We start from the raw sequence: 11,379 nt of genomic DNA on the forward strand, positions 1-11,379 counted from the left end.
TGTTACCTTGCTGAACATTCTGTTCTTATTTATTATTTTTTTACACTATTTTACAACAACGTTTAAAAAAACCCTGTTTTACAATACTAAGCCTTTTATTGGGAAACTGATGAGTAAATGAAGCATTTGTAGATCTGTCCACAAAATTATACATTTAACTAGTCACTCCTTTCCCATTCCAGAGAATCTGAAAGTCAATGTTGGCTTTCCTTCAGTTGAAAGTTGCCACAGTGAAATTATTTTCCTCAAAAGCCCAAACCCAGCAGTACATAACACTGCTTTTAAAACTTCAGTTTCTCCATCCTGGTCCTACCATACAGTAGTAGGTTTAGCCAATGTGCTTTCCTGGTGAAAAAGGAAGGCAGAAGACAGATGGCACCAGGGGGAGGGAAAGACATTAACATTCTCTCAGGACCAATGGGAAGTTTGGTGCTTATTCTAATCTTGCAAGACATTAGGTATGTACATCATACACCGTTTACCAGCTTTGCAGTGCAAGGGTCAGTATTCTGCCCTAAGCATAATACACGTCTTCATTTTACTATTTCCCATAGGAAAACCTGAGGCAATGAAAAACAACAAAAACTTAAATAACTGCAGATTTTATTCAGCTTCAAATATCTGACCTCCTTGATCTATGTTGATCTAGTATTTCCCTATGTAATTATTTTAAAGTGAAAAGAAAATGCAACCAATTTAGTTAGTCCATTTACAGGTATCTTGAGATGCACATGTGAAAGCAGCATTGTATATAGAAATCAAACTAAAAAAGTTAAATTCTTCATATTATTCAACTAAAAATAATAATCTAAGTTCAGTGTATATATTCTGTACTTTCAAAAAGTGTCTTATATAAATACATTATATATTCCACTAATGCAAATGCATTAATGACATTGAAACACAGAAAACCACCCAAGTTCATCATATGAAAGCTACCACAGATTTAAAGCTGCTTCTCTTCATATAAACTTTAGAATTATCTGCAGGAATTAAAGAGGAAACATTCTAATAGCTGTCAATTAAGCTTACAAAGAGGAAAGTCAAATCCTCTTCTCACCAGAACTTCTAACCTAACCAGCATGAGTCTCTCTGAATATATTACAGTACTGCTGCCTATACACATTTCAGTGCCCTAAATACAGGGCACAGCATTAAAGGTATAACGGATTAAAAAAACAACCCAACCCATAAACCAAATCAACAACAAAAACACCAAAAAGGAATAGGAAGGCATTTGAATTGATGCCTTGAAGACTGAATCAGCATTTCTTAACATTAAATTATGACAATGCTTTAAGAACTGTTTCAATAATAAATGATCTAAAATCGAGCTGGGAATTCAGTCACAGTCAAATGGAAGATTTGTTTCTGGTGACGCAGGCTTGCAGCACTGTGCTATTTTCATACCAGTGGCCTGCAGCAAATATTCATTATTGCAACTGTCACTGCTTGGCTTTGGCATAAAAGCTGATTGCTAATATTGTATGGAACTGGACTCCAGCAGCAAAAAAAGGGAACACTTCAGGATTCACAATAATCCATTTGTGTTCCTGGTCTTAATATAGCCACAGAATAAAAATTAAAAATCTAATTAAAGATCTAATTTTGGTCACTGGCAAAATCAAAAATATATTTTAACTAGAAGACAAAGCCAGATGAAAAACATTCTATGAGAATTGACTCCTTTGGGTATTACAGATAATCATAGTTCATATGGAAAACTAAAATTGTGTGATTAAAGTCCTCCTGAATAAGCACAATTAATTTTATATCTCAGCTACAAGACTCATGAATTTTTTTTAGGTTGAAGAAACAGAAAATTACAACTCATATTTTTCTTCTAACCATGTGAAAGTTTTACTCATCAGCTCCTGCTACTGTGCGTAAGAATTTCTTATCCTGAAACCATAAATAGACCCACAGAGATCTGACTTCAAATAAATAACAACTATTTATGAATGTGTTTTTAATTCTGCAATCTCAAGTGGCATGCATTTAAAAATATCTGATATAGCACATACCCATGCATTCTGGTCTCATTTAAATCAAACTTTGCCTTTGACATAAAAGGATTGAGCACTTGGCCCATAATGCCGTCCAGGGAAAAAAAAAACCCAACAAAAAACCCAAACAAAGCAAAAAATCCCCACCTCAAACAACCCACCCCCTGCAGAAACTAGAAAGCACATCCTTTTTCATAACAAACAGAACTTGATGTGAAATATTTCATTATACTACGAGAACTCTTCATACTGCAAAAACATGGTTGGCTGACTCCCTTGTAACAAACCCGCACTGAGTAACAGACTGCAAGTAACATTGGTCTGTCCAAAAGACACTCGGCATATTATTTGACTGCCTACTAAGAACAGGGTCCTCAAGTTTCCTTGGGCTGCTTTGAAAATCCCATTTTCCATGTCCTCTGTGGTAATTACATTTGAAGATAAGACGTAATTTCTTTTGAATCTATAAATACAACAATGGAGTACCAAAAAAACCCAAAGTATCATCCCTGAAATAACTGCAACTGACTTTTTTTTAGTGCTTGGCTGACTTTCTGTGCTTACTTGCTAAAACACAAGCATGTGTGATAGCACATTGGCTGGCTCTGGCTCCTAAACAAAATACTTCGAGGAACTTTGACTCAAACGTATCAACTCCTCCTCCTTCATATGTACAGAACACAAACTTGCATATTTTGTGGTTGGTGAATATTTGGCCCATTACCATACATTGTACAGAAAATTCTCTCAGTATCATATTATGAAGATTCCAGTCATTAGACTTGGTTTTATATTCAAAGCCTGGATTCAATCTATTCTTTATAAATACATCCTTCCCAGAATGTATTATCTTTTATTTGGAGAGTCAGAAGTATATTTTTAGAATTTGGAATGTAAATTTTTTTGTAAGAAAAACCTATTGACAACAACATGGTTTAGAGTGAAGTATTGTACATACAGGTTTTCTGGTACAAAGGATCAAAGTATCTGACTGACAGTTTACTTAATGATAAGACCTCCTTCAGTAATGACATGAAATATTGGAAATCTTGATATTTACCTGATCTTTTCCAGGATGGGTACTTATTAACATGCTATAATGAAAGAGTCAAGAGCTCTGAAGTAATTAACAAAGTTGTGTATGACCAAACAGAAACAGAATTGGACAATTTTTTATGAGCTGCCTTTTCTGATCTTTAAACACCAGCTGCTCGCCTGTTTTCTCTCCCTTCCCCTGCACTGTCTCTTCAGTCACCTTTTTTTCTAAAGTTCTTTGTCACTTTGCTTTGTCTAGGTGTGCATCATGATTGCTTTTGCTATCCAGAAAGTGAAAGGATGAATGTATCCGAGGTATGGCCCAAACTTTTGCTCAAATGTACAGAACAAGCACTATTGGGAAACTGAAGGACTGCAAACTTTCCCAGGACCAGCATGAAAGTCAAATACCAGGAATTTTCTTGATTTGTAATTGGAGAAGCAATGACTTCAGTATTTTGACCAGTCCTTGTTTTTTAACACTTAAATAAATTACATTATACACACTCATCACTCAGAAACAAAGGATGAAGAAGCAAGTGGTTCCACAAGTGGTTTTACGGCTGCCTTTATACCATGATTCCTGGTGACATGCCTGGGTGTGACCTAATGGGAGCGAGACAGAAAACAGGATGTTTGGTGACAAAAGGTGTCCACAGAGAAAGCGAGAGTGAAGAGAAAGTAGTAAACTTCACATATTTGCTCTGTAGAATTTTTTCTCCAGTTCAGCTCAATTCTGCCAAGTCCTAAAATGACCTTCTTCATTAATTAGCAGTACACGATTTTCTAATGAAATTACACCTCATTTTTCCTAGCAGTTCCCTTGGTTTAAAGCACAGTTCATTAATCCTGAACAGGATGAACCGCAGAGGGATGACTGCATTCCTGTTGAGGTTAATTGAACAGAGCTGGCAGCAACAGCAACAGCTGGGGGTAAAAGGCCTGTGGAAAGGGAAGGCGGAAGGTAGGGAAATGTCACGCTGCGTCTGAGTTTTGGGTTCTCGGGCAAACGTGGCTGACAAAAATATGACTGGAAGGAAAGGAGACGATGAGGAGAAACCATTTATTTTTCAAGTTATTTTAAGTAACTCTTGGTGATGGCTGTGTTTGGGCACTGAGCTGTCCTTTCTGTCATATAGATTTCTCCTCAGCCAGGCAGAAGTAAAATAGCTTTCATCAGCTACAAGTGAGAGTCCCCACACAAGGAGCTGCAGGAGAAGAACAGGTCACTGGCTGCAGCTACTCCTGCCATCTAATTAATAAGACTTGTGTTGTGAAAAATTGAATTTGAAACCAGGACAAAGTGTTTGTTTAAAGGGTGAAGCTCACAGTCAAGTGCAAAGAGGATTTTTGCAGACTGTGGTCTCAGCGGCCCTGCTAAAATAACACATTTTCTATTTTGACTTTAACTTGAAGCTTATGCTTAAAGCAGGGTGTTAGATTTCATTTCGATAGTTAAATTTTTATTTTGGAGGCTGCAATGTAAAACGCTGCTTTTAAGATAAAGAATAAAACATGCACAGGGTGGTTTGATCACATATATAGGAGGAAAGCTGTATTATCCTATCCAAAGGTGTCTCATGCTTGGCAACATCAAAGGCTATGCTTGGCAAACTGCCACCAGTTTTACATCTGCACTTGCTTTAGTACCCATTTCCCAACTTTTAAGTAAAAGCAAACACAATCAAAAATATATTTGTAGTTCACCTTAACGCACGAACAGTGAGCATCAGTGGGGTTTACCAAGAGTAAAAAACCAAGGAATTGAAAATGAGTCCTTAAAAGCTTAAAGCCCACTAAAGAAAAGGTTTCTCTAAGATATACCAGAGCAAAACAAATTTGCCTTGAATGTACCTTTCTGCAGCATGGAGGCCAACACGTGCACAGCAGTCCCCACCTGTATTATTAACCTCTCTTATCCTCCAAACAGGTCAGCTGCATATGAACTGCCTGTTGCTCTTTGGCTGATACTGAACTCCAGAATATGCTCAGGGATATCTGGGAGATTCAACTTTGGCCAGAAGTCATCCAGAGACAGCTCTAGCAGTGGAAATGAATGGATGATTGCATTCCCGTGTCTAGGAACATCTTTGTGTGAATCACTGGTGTAGGCAGTCCAAAATATTACTTAAAAATAGACCCTGCCTCACCACCAAAGTCTAAGTAATTGAATTACACGTTGTCAGTACTGGAGGCGGTACTTCCCCAAGGAGAATTCAGGGAAGCAACTTTTGTCTGTGTCACTGACAGCAATGGCTTCAAAAGATTACCTCCCCGCCCAAACACCCAGTAAAGCTTTGACTCAAGCCGCGTACCTGGAAAACAAATTGCCCTTACCGAGGATAGTCCTTAACTGATTCAGTCAGTCTCTGCCTGCTACTCCCGCTGTCCCCGCATGCCTACTCCGCAGACATGGGGAAGGAAGCAGCAGCCAAGCTGGTCTCTTTCAGCTACAGTGATGGAAGCGAGCTTTGAAAGTGGCTCTCCTTCTAATACTTCTTTCTCTTTAACAGAGAAAGAAAGAGAGCAGACACAGACCAGGGTGTACACTACTGGAGACTGAGAAGTATTTTTCACAGAACAAGCAGGCTGGCAAAGCCTATTTAAAACTTGATATCAAAACCAATTTACTGTGGAATCTCTCCCCCAGCAATCTGCCACCAAAAACAAAGGAGTGCTGAGAAGTATTAATCACTGGCAGAAGGAGAGAAAATACATTGCTTTCATTAATCAAATGGAACAAGGAAAGGAAAGAATGAGTGAACTTCACTGCAGATTGCATAGGAGCGCTCTCCATTTTAAGCAGGGAGTTGATTTTTTTTTTCATTATAAGCAAGTTGAATGTCCTCTTTAAAACCACCATCTAAACTCTAACTTTTAAAATAAATTTATAGTCCTAGAACCTAGAAATAAATTAAAATGACTGGAATCCAACTCAGAATTTCAGAGAACTCTGACTTCTGATCACTCTCACAAGTGTAATACCTCATGGCATTCTCCTGTCTTGAATCAAGGAATAATTCAAGCTATTCCTTTTAAAACAGCTTACTTCCTCTACTGAAGAGCACTGAGCTACTGAATCTGGTTTTGGCAATAAACTAATGTGTCTAATACATGAATTGTCAGAAGCTGTAGGAGCATCTGTTGTAACTGTGTAACTTTTTTCAGTGGAGTTAAGGTCAGGAGAGCCATGGGAAGACATACACTCGTTCAGACATCTGTCTTGGCGTACACCGTAAGTAGAGGCTGTAGCAGATGTGTTCTGTGAACTGATCAGCAATGGCTTTCTTACAACCACCTGCTCTTCCATAAGTAGCTGAGATACCAAACACCCAAATTTTGGAGGAACAAATTTCACAAGGAATTGATGAGAGAACAGAACAGGAGATGGTTGTGTTGTTAACCTTAATTTTTAAAGTAAAGTAGTGTTTTGATTTTTCTGCTACCTTATTTACATTTTTAGTAGTCCTCTTCAGCACAATGCTTCTACAGGGAATTTTTCCTTGGAATTTTCCCAAGTGGGTGCCAGGGAAAGGAAATCTTTTGCAATTTCTAGAGTCTATGAAAGGATCTCTTCATACTCACAGCTACAGTTACTATGACCATCTATTTAAGTTGCATTTACACCTCCAGCAGGTTCCATAATCTAAAATGTTTCTACTACTGCCTATGTCCCCTCTACTCCTTCCCCTCTCCAACCCACCACAAGTTGCTTCTGGGCTAGGACTGAAACAAAGGGCTTATGAAACACCCTGTGTCATCATTACAATTAAAGGCATTGAATGATGTTTACAGAGAGTTGCGCAGACAATCCAGACCAACAATTTCTAAATAACTTGCTGTCATCACAGTTCCTGGCATGGTTTACAGTTATGTCTTGCTTTTTCTTTTTTAAATAAAAGAATTATTTTGTGCAACACTAGCAGTCTCTGTTGGCTATCCTGTGTCAGTCTTCCTCTACCTTCAGGCAGCCTGCGACAAACTGAACTATTAGTATAATTACATTAGTTGGCAGAACAACCAAGTAAAGCACAGTGAGGTTGGATGGATGGTCCTGGAGTTGGGCAAAGAGCAAGAGAAACCTGCCTGCTTCATTAATTTAGTGAATTCCCTCTTATCAAATTTTCTCTTTGTCAGAAGAGCTTGAAACAATTGTTTTTGTCTCCTCCAGTGGCGTTCCCTCACACCATACACATACCCAGCAGAGAGGTTATCAGTGCTTTGCTGTTTGGGATGTTTATCTAGTCAATGCCATAATTTTATCAGGCAAGCTCTCTCGAGAAGTAGAATGGAATAAGTGATGCCTTCCTAGCCCAAAGCTGTTCTGGTGAATTATATAGTGTCTTCTGCACACAAGTAAACAGTGAAAATCACAAATGCATTTCATAATGGCACCATACATAGATACTCCTAGTTTCAAAGCTTATGGAATCAAATATATTATTTGATTCAATCAGTTACACACAAAACAATGACGGGTTTGCATTTTAGGACACAAAGCCAGCAGAAGAGACCTTAATAAGGAAAGACTGCTCTTAGTTTGCAATGATAGAAGAAAGCAACTGCATACTAATGGAAATCAGCATCAAAATGGCAGCCCAAGACTAGCTTTAGAAAACATTTGCAGGGTCTTGGCATTTAATTCTTTCTATGCATTGGCCTTTTCTTATACATTCACTTGTAAGGCTGATATTAAAAGCTGTTATCTGGAAAGCTAAAAGTGACATGTGCTAATACTCACAGTGACGTAGTTAATTTGTTGTATTGTTTGGCCAGTACTTGCAAAGACAAAAATTCCGTCATGTTGAGGAAAGGTAGCTATGTTGTAAGTGGTGTGATTCTTAGGCAATTAGTCATAGACAATCTGTTCAGAAGAAATGTCATGCAGGTAGATTTGAGGAAAACAGCCCTGTGCAACAGGACTAGGGCTGCTAATAATTACAAACTGTTTGTGCTAGTTCTGTAATGGTTGGTCTTTTCACATTTTGTTTTCCAGTAGGGGAGGATATTAATGAGCGTAATTACAGTTTTTTATCAATTTCTTTAGTAAACCCAAATTGCCATTCTCTACATGTGCCACATTTTCCTTTGTATGCTATTTTTTCCCTAACAATGCAATAGAGTAGCAACAAAAGTGGTTTTAGCTTCCCTTCTAAATGTGGCTGCAAATACTACACCACTTAAAAGATCACACCCTAGCTCCCTCTGTTATTTGTTTTTTTCCTTTCTTGTACATGACAGTTGTTGAGACATTACTAGGTCTGACATCATTCAGACCCAGAATTAGGTCTTAAAAAAGAGAAAAAAAGAAAATAAAAGTTCTCTTTAGGAGCATAATATACTGTACTGCTGGTTCCTTACTTTTCATTCTGTCATATAGTTATGTCTCTCTTCCATGTTCACTATAACAGGGAAAAATATACAAAATGAAAACAGCAATACAAGCACAGATATTTAAAAGTTGCCCTAATTTGTAGTAATTTTATGAATAATGGAATGTATTTTTCATATTTGTCTTTCCATAGTGTCTAGGTGAGTGAAACAGCCTTTCAGCCATAAATATTTGTTAATCAACATGCAAGTCCAAAGTATTACACATTTGCAAAAATCAGATCACCAGTCCAAAGCCACACCTTCACTCAGCTTAGCATCAGTGACTTTTCTTTAAAATCCACTTTTCCTTTAAAGAAAGTACTATTTTAGCACTTTTATAATGCCATCAGATCTCATCTCAACAATTCCAATTCAAAGATCTACTGAGGAGCAGAATACACAGAGAATAGGGAAAATTAGTAGCAACTGGAGCACACAATTAAAAACAATAATCCAGAATCATTCTGTGTAGGGTCTGGGGGATTGCTGGAGGATTAAGGTTTTTTATGATGTACAGTGTATTTTACTCCCCTTACTTACTTCCCCTTAATATCTAGCAAATAATAAAAACCATTGAGTTTTTAAATTTTTTCAGGGGAAACCTGATGCACATAAACAAGAAAAAAAAAAAGTTATTTGGATGAAAGACATAGACTTAAGAGCCTAATTCTTTGTATTAGCTTTCAAAAATCTTGGAAAGCAGTTGTAGTATGACAGAATTAGTAGAATAAGAGCAGCTGCAACAACAAACTTCTGAACAAACTTCAGCTTCTGCAGCATCCAGTCCAAGAACATTTAAGCATCCCTATAGCACTAATATACGTTAAATGAGTTCTCAGGATCCTTAGGTTGCTATCACTCCATACAAACAAAATCACAAATGGGTTTACTTAGGATCCCTTTTCATCACACAGCATTTTAGAAAACTCAACAAAAGTTGTGAAAAAAGAAAGCACAGCTCTTCTGAAACAAAACTCCAAGTATGCCAGTCCCTGAAATCACAATACACACTATGACATGCAGGTTTTGGCCTTTTAGATAATGTCAGTGTTTTTATTTATGAAAATGGGAAATGATGAATTCCCAGTATGAGGAATGTGGCCAACACTTGCAAAAATAGTTTCCTTATGTAATGCTTATGCATTAGCCATTTGGCAGGCTGGTAGAGAGCATGCTTAGCTCTCCTTCAGAAAAACTGCATCAGTTGTGACCTTGTAAGCCAATTGATTATAGTGGTACTTTAGCTACAGTCTTGGAGATATACCTACATAGATTTTTAGAATTTATTTTGGTGAGTGGAAGAGAAAGACTGAAAATTGACCAAAAAAGAGAATACTGGTTCCTCCTTCTCAAAGCCTCTGAACTGTATATCAAGTGAAACTGTAGATCATTAGATGTCTCGATCCATGACCATGAGAAAAATGAATGCACTTGTAAAACTGTAAGATTTTTTTTGTGAGATGAAAAAGAAGGCAGAAAAAACGCCCAAAGCATATAGGCTTCCACTACCATGAAACCAATAGCAAAAAACATGTCAGTCATAAACATCGCAACTCAGAGATGAGAAGCAATGCTCCAAAACTATGTTTTTATAAACTGGTTCTTATAGCTTTCAGACATTGTTGTAAGAAATTAAGGTGAAGTTCCAGCAGGTAAGCACTGTAATAATCTAAACACAATTCCCATCACAGCAAAACCCTTCATTCTTTTTATCCTTAGTCTACAATTGATAGTAAAGCAGAGATGATACTCCAACACTTCAAATGCTACAGCGTTCAATAGAAGATGCAGCTTTGAGATGGTGAAAAAACTCTTAGAGTACAAAGTAGACTTCTCATGGTGAGGCTAAAAATTCATTGAGGTAGAGTGGAGCCACCATTAGCTGTGAGAGCAAGGTATTCAGTGTTTTTTAAATATAAGCAGACCTCAAATACATGACTGCTTTTTACACCCTTCACGTTTTAGGGCTACATTTTAAGTACTGTTTTAAGTACCATTCATTGCACTTACACAGACAGTTTGAAACCAAGTAAGGGTAGAAAAGTCAAAACAGAGCTCTTAAAAGCAAGCAACCTATGTACTTTTCCTTCTTTCTAACTGGAATTTTCAATTATTATTTTTTTTTCTTAAGGGAAATAAATTCTAGTGGCTGGTGAGGTTTATTTTCCCCCATAATATTTGTTATGTATTTTTGTGTTCCTTTTATGTCTTGTCTGTCTACTTTTCTACTTGTGGGAAAAGTCAATAAAAAGCCTTATATAATAAGCAAGCAAGCAACCACTTAAAATCCACTTGCTGTCCATTTCAGTATGTAATCATCATCATTGTCTTCATCAGGCTGTAACCTCTTATACTTCACTGACATCAGGACTTAGTGATGCCAGAAAAGATGAACTGGATTAAAATGCCTTCTAATCTTTGCTCTTTTGGGATCTAAAGACATAGCCCACAATATCTGACATTTCAGCCCCGTACTAGGTAAGTTTGTGGTGGCACATGAGGCTAACATGACAGGTAGAATCTCAGAGAACTTGCCTGGCTTTGGAAAAACTGTGTATACCGATTTCAACCCTTACGTTTCTTCTGTGGCATGTTTTGCCTCACAGTTTACATTTCTAGGTTCATTGCAAGCACATAAGTAAGGCTTCTGAATGGATCATTTTCCCCTGAAGAAACAGTCATAGCTTTAAATCATTCAATGCATGAACCTAAGAGTTAGCAAGCAGGTTTTCCTAATGCATTAGTCACAAGTTAGTCAACTGATCAATGTGTCTCTCTGCAGACTTAAGTTTTTCACTAATTCTACAAAAATAAATATGATTGGACTGGAAAGCATCCATGCTTGGTAACATCTTTCTTTTTGTGACTTCAGGCTGCAACAGCTGTTTCAAATGTCAGCAGATAGGGCAGAATTAAAAAGGATAGACAATGTGGACAGGGGAATTACAGATCTAACCTATCTGTG

Source organism: Nestor notabilis, unplaced genomic scaffold (assembly GCF_000696875.1).
Source record: "Nestor notabilis isolate BGI_N333 unplaced genomic scaffold, ASM69687v1 scaffold1069, whole genome shotgun sequence".
NCBI classification, from domain to species: domain Eukaryota; kingdom Metazoa; phylum Chordata; class Aves; order Psittaciformes; family Psittacidae; genus Nestor; species Nestor notabilis.